Source organism: Gracilinanus agilis, chromosome 2, assembly GCF_016433145.1.
Source record: "Gracilinanus agilis isolate LMUSP501 chromosome 2, AgileGrace, whole genome shotgun sequence".
In the NCBI taxonomy this organism is placed as follows: Eukaryota; Metazoa; Chordata; class Mammalia; order Didelphimorphia; family Didelphidae; genus Gracilinanus; species Gracilinanus agilis.
Genome location: NC_058131.1, coordinates 427,268,839 through 427,275,294, shown reverse-complemented (window position 1 = coordinate 427,275,294; position 6,456 = coordinate 427,268,839). Strand labels below are relative to the sequence as shown.

General features: G+C 40.2%; 1 pseudogene; it reads left to right on the top strand.

Annotated features, from left to right (window-relative positions):
* Nucleotides 1-4,347: 4,347 nt before the first annotated feature.
* LOC123233892 lies at nt 4,348-5,287 on the top strand (annotated as a pseudogene).
* Nucleotides 5,288-6,456: the final 1,169 nt, after the last annotated feature.

Sequence of the window (6,456 nt, the reverse complement as noted above, 5' to 3'; positions counted from 1 at the left end):
CCCTGTTCCTCCTCTCCCCACCCAAGGGATCCTATTCTAGCCCCTGCTCTCATTATCCTGACATTGAACTCCACCACAGGTCTGCCTGATTGAACTTCTTGCTTCTCCTTATTCCTTAGAGGAGTATAAGTTCTTTCAGCCTCTTCTCAATTTCCTTTCCTGAGGCAGTTTTCCCATCTTGGGACCAAGTGCTAATTGCCTTATCCTAGTGCTGGCTTCCTTCCACAGGTTAAATGATTTGACCACCATCTAGATCCCTGAGTATAGAAAGGGAGTTGAGAAACAGAAAATGCCAGACCTGAAAGGGATCCATGAAATCACTTAATCCAACTTTATTTTACAAATCAGAATATGGGAGCTGAGAGATAGCTGATGATTTACCTAGGGTCGCACAAGTCAGTTTCAATGCCAAGACTGGCATTCCTGTCTGAACTTCCACAACACAATGGCAGTCTTTTGGTAATTTTAAGTCTTTATTTTGTACAAAATAGGAACAATACCTCATTAAGAATTAGTTATGACTTCAGTAAATCACCCAGCTGAACACAGACTTTCTGTCATAAATGTTTTTTGTTTTTTTTTTAGTAGCAGAGACATTGGGCAGAAAAAAATCATAGCAAGGTGCTATAGGAGACTTGCCTCTGAATATCTTGGTTTTTTGTGGGTTTGAATTAATTTCATGGTGCTTAAATGTGTGTTAAAAATGAATAGTGACCGAGGATGGAGATTTGCTTCTATCTCAAACAGGTAAGGGGAGCTTCAGAAAGAGGGGTCAGCAGTCCTGGGGTCAACAGCTCTTATGCATTAGAGGCCCAAGAAGCATTGCTGGGAAGACTAAACAAGCAAGAGGGCTTCTGGGGCTTGGCTTGCTCTGACTCACCCAGAGAGACCTGCAGGGAATTAGATGCGGGAGGGGGGGGGGGGGAAGATTCTACTCAGATTATAAATAGCACGAGGTCCACAGACAGAAGATAATCTCTTTCCTTCACAGCTCCAGCTGCTGCAACCCAGCGTCATTTCAAAGCTGCTGGTTAGGCTGCCAGTCTGAGGACAGTCACCAGAGAGCCTCAGCACTTTCTTCCTTTCCTCTGGGAGTCAGTGAACAACTCCCCTCGGATGACAGAGTCCCAGGGAACAAGGAATGGAAAGATCTCTGAGTCAGAATAATTGGAATTGGAACTTATAAGTCCATTAAAATCTTCTAGTTCAACCTCCAAACAAAAAAGGGAAAGGCACTGTGGCTAGAACACTGGACTTAGAATCAGGACTTGTCATTGGGTCATTTTAGTCCTGTCTGACTCTCTCTGACCTCTTTTGGGGTTTTCTTGGCAAAGATACTGGAGTAGTTTGCCATTTCCTTCTCTGGATCATTTTGCAAATGAGAAACTGAGGCAAATGGGATTAAGTATCTGAGGCTAAATTTGAACTCGGGACTACTTCATTTCAAATCTGGCTGAGACACTAGCTATATGACTCTGGGAAAGTCATTAAATCTCCATTTCTTCACCTGTAAATTGGGGATGATAATCAAAGAATCTATCTTTTCAGGTTGTTTTGATGAATCAAATGACATAAAATTTGTAAAGTGTTTAGTACCTACTCTGTAAATAAATGCTTGTTTCCTTTATTCCTTCTTTGATTGAGATCACATAGATAGTAAATGAAAGATCCAAGATTCAAATTCAGTATTTCCCCTGGGTTTGTAATATCCCAGAATTTCAGAGGTGGAAGGATCTCAGCAGCCATATAGTCCAACTAGTAAGCAACTGAAACCTTCTCTCAGTACTCCCAACAAGGGGTCTTACATTCTCTTCTGGTGAGGAGACAATGGTCCACTTTGGGATAGCTCCCAAATTCTTTCTGAAACTTTCTTGGTTACTACCCCCCCCCTTTAAAACACATAGATTTCATCTTAGAATCAGTACTGTGTATTGGTTCCAAAGCAGAAAAGTGGCAAGAGGTAGGCAATTGGGGTTAAGTGACTTGCCCAGGGTCACACAGCTAGGAAGTGCCTGAGACCAGATTTGAACCCAGGATCTCTTGCCTCTAGGTCTGACTCTCAATTTCTGAGCCATCTAGCTCCCCCAATCCTGCTGTGAAGACCTCTGGAGACAAACAGAATAAATTTAATTCTTCTTCCTCACCCCAGTCCTTCAAAAGCTGCCTCTCTGAAAGAAAAACATGTATACACACACACTTTTAAGTTTATTCTACATTATTGATGGTAGACAGCTAGATGACACAGTGGATAGAGTGCCAAGCCTGGAGTCAAAAAGACCTGAGTTCAAATCTGGCCTCAGACACTGACTAGCTGTGTGACCTTAGGCAAGTTACTTAACCCTGTTTGCTTCAGTTTCCTCATCTGTAAAATGAGCCAGAGAAGGAAATGGCAAACTACTTTAGTATCTTTACCAAGAAAACCCCAAATGTAGTCACAAAGAGTCAGACATGACTGAACAAAAGTAACACTTTCTTAAGTTTAAACAGTCTTTCTTTCTTTCTTCCTTTCCTGGTACTCTATCCACTGAGCTAACTAGCTGCCCCTACATTTTTTCTAATGGCCTGCCCGTTTCCATTTAGGAAAGGGAAACTGAAAAGATACCTGGAAAGAAAAGACCTTCTTTTTAAAAGAGTCAAGATTAATTTCCCATTTAAAAAGTATTTTCATCCATAATCCTCCATCTTTTACTAAAAGATTTTTTTACTAGATTAACAAATCTTCTTGCCCTTCCCCTATCCTCCCCTCCAAACAGCCCTTCTTCCCAAACACACAACGTATCATGGTAAAAAGAACTCAGAACTGAGTTAGGAGACTTGGCCACTAATTTATTGGGTAAATCTTCCCTGGACCTCAGCCTCCTCCTCTGTAAAATAGGCAATTGCATGAGAGGTGTTTAACTTGTTCTCTCCTGTCTGGACTTTCTGGACTTCAAATGCCATGTTTTATTTGCAGACTTACCCTAGAGTTGTGGTGGAAAACCTATGCCATGAATGCTAGAGGGGCACCCATGGCCCTCTCTGTGGGCACGCATGCCATTGCGCTGGACCAGAGTTTGCTAGAGCTCGTTACTAGAAAGCCAGAGGGATGTGGGATGGGCAGCTCCCCTCCTCCTCTCCACACGTGCCTGAGGACATTTCTCACATCACCAGCCCCTCTAAGTTCACCATCACTGCCCTAGAGCATTCTTCTGCTAAGCTAGCACTCTTCTACTTATGAGTTTCTCCTGGGGAGACCTAGGCTAGATTGTCTTCATTTCCCTGCCATCTGTGATTCTGATTTTTCAAACTTTATCTCCATGCCCTATGTGAGTAACTTCCCTTCCCTTTTCAGTTCTGTTTCCTCTATGGTCTTCCCCGCTTTGATTATATGTTCGCTGAGGGCAGGGACTGATGTTTATATTCATATTTCTAGCACTTAGTATTGTGTCTGGTACATAGTAAACAACAAATGCTTGTTGCAGAGGCAGTGAAGTAGTGTAATGGATAGCTTGCTAGGCCTAAAGACAGAAGATCCTGGATTCAAATCTGACCTCAGACATTTCCTAGTCATCCTAGACAAGTCACTTATTACCCATTGCCTAGCCCTTACTGTTTTTCTGCCTTGGAACTGATACTTAGTATGGATTCTAACACAGAAGGTAAGAGTTTGAAAAAAAGAAAAAAGAAAAGAATACTTCTCTCCTTGTTGCCTTCCTTCTAGCTCTACTATTCTGTGCTTCTGTGAAATGAGAAAACCCAGTTTCAGAGAATTAACCTTATGCCAACTCAGTAAAGTAAGTAGAAGGAAAGGTTCCTCACCTTTTAGAATTGGAAAAGAACTCAGAGATTACATAGAGCAAAGATGTCAAACATGAGGACCGTAACACTCCTGAGCGCTGCTCAAATTAGATGAAAATGTAATTGGGAAATATTCAGCAAAATGATTAAAAAACAATGGAACACAGCTAATGTTAATATGTAGTTTTCCAAGTTGATATGCAGCCAACAAGCTGTTAGAGAACCTCTCTCATTATACAGAAGAAGAAATTGAAGGTGGTGCAAGTGCCATCAACCCTATTTTACAGATAAAGAGACTGAGGATAAGAAAGGTGAAGTTTCTTATCCAAGATAACATGATTATGTAATTTAGACAAGTGATATGGTCAGGCCTAGAATGATGTCTACTGACTCTGTGTTCAGTGTTCTTTGTATTACATCATACTTCTTTCTTCCTTCTCAGACACCCCAGGCTCTGAATTTCATGTGGCCACCCAGAAACCATCATGGTCTTGAAAGGGACGCAGAAGCTCCCGGACTTATTGCAACTCTCCAGGTAGGATCCCTTCCTTCCAGCATCTTCTCTAAAACATGAGCTCTTGCTCTCATGCTCAGCAGTGCCAGTCCTGCCAGTCACCCTTCCTACTCCTGGATCTCCACATCCCAGCCAGAGCCATTTACTTCCCTAAACCCTTATTCTAATGGCCAAAGACAAAGTCTGGAAAAGCTCTAGCGAAGCACAGCAATTTCTCCTGCTCCTTCTTCATCCATGGATGTGTTTATTCAAAATATTCTTGATTCTGCCACTAGCCCTACTTCAAATAACATTTCCTCCCAGAAGAAGCCCAAGATCCATCAAGGAAAAGATTAGAGCCCAGTAAAAAAAACCCCAAGATGAGGACAGTGTTCTCAGGATCAACAGAATGTACTCAGCAGTAGATTTGTGGAACAGAATTACCTAAGCCCACAGTAGATCTGAAATGTGACTGAGAATTTGAACCTTATTTATAAACAGGTCAAGACCTGGTTTCAGAACCAGAAAATGATGTCAAAGAGATGATGACAGAAAGATACCATGTGGTCAAAGAAAAGCAACAGTATGGTTCAGAATGGAGCATTATGGATCAATGGGGAGAATATAAACCTCTACTTTTTATTTCACTCGGACTATATGGTTAGTCCTTTGGAAACCTTCCAGAATGAAGCAACCAGACTTGAAATAACCAGTTCCAGAATGGTGATGAGGGCTCCTGTTGGCCCCAAATGTTTTAGCACTCTTATTCTGCCAGTGACTTGGGGGCTTCCTTTGGAAATAATACTAGTGAGTCCTATCCCATGAAACTACAGACTGCTATGAGTCTTACTTAATAACCTCCACACCGTGGAATATTTCCCAAGCTAGTCCATGAAAATGCAGCTGACCCTCAGCAAATCAGAAGAGGACTGTGATTATCAGTAGGCTAGTGATACTCAGACACAATTCTTAGATCCTGGGGGGGGGGTTCCTATAGTCTGGGCAGTTATAATATAGTTATAATCTGGGCAGTTAATTCCACCCTGCAAAATATTACTCTTTCCAAGGCTACTTAGTACTGGTTTCTCTTTTTTTTTTTTTAGTATCCTCCTTTTGTGATTGTAGTGGTTGGTTGGCTTACATGAGTGAAAGCATGTTTACATTCAAGTAGAGGGTCTCTCTTCCAGTTTAGCTGCAGATTTATGCATGGTTGGACTATATAGAAAGTCCATTAGTTTCAGAATCCTGGTCTAAGTGACAAGATGAAACTCAGCATCAATGGGAGAAGAAAGATATTAAACTGTAATGGGAAAGGACTTTTTGGAGGGATTTGATGACTTTGTGTTTTTTTTCCTTAGGGTTTTGGTGAAATAATATGGTTAGAGTAAATTAAAGCTAGTTGTCTTTCTAGATTTTTAACCTTAATATATTCCTTTGATAGTAACATAAAAAATTAATGTTAGTGCCTTCCCTCTGAGATTATCCCCCAATTTATCCTTTATATGTCTTTTTTGTATGGTTACTTGCATGCTTTTCTCTCCCTTTAGATTTTAAGCTCATTTGAAGGCAAGGACCTACTTCTGCTTTTCATTGTATTTGTAGTGCTTAACACAGTGTTTGGCACATCATAGACTGCTCAATAAATACTTATTTACTTGAAAAAAAAAGACTTACTAAGAGGAAAATTTGCAGTAATCATAGAATAGAAATAGAGTATAAGGCAGTGTCAGAGATCCTTACTGTCCTCTAGCTTTACCCTGGTTGAGGAAGAGCCTAATTTTATTTTACAAGCCCTATCTTGTTATCTCTATGTTTTTGGTTTCAGGAATTGCTACAAATCTGAACTCTTGATTTTATGATTAAAAGGGGAATATGCCCAACACAATTGAATCACTGTGAGATCTGTTTCTTTTTCTTTTTTTTTAGTTTTTAAAAATTTTATTTTTCATATGGCCCAGAACAAATTGTTTACTATAAATGGTTTTGATCTTAGAAGTTTGGAAAATGTATGTTGAAAATGATTGTTACATATAATTGGGAAAAATATTTTTGTATTAAAATTTTGTCACTCCCTAATTACTTGTAAAAACAATTAACATTCTTTTGTTTTTAATGAGTTCTGAATTCTCCCTTTCCTTCCCTTGCCTCTGCATTGGGAAAGTAAGCAATCTGATATAGATTTTACA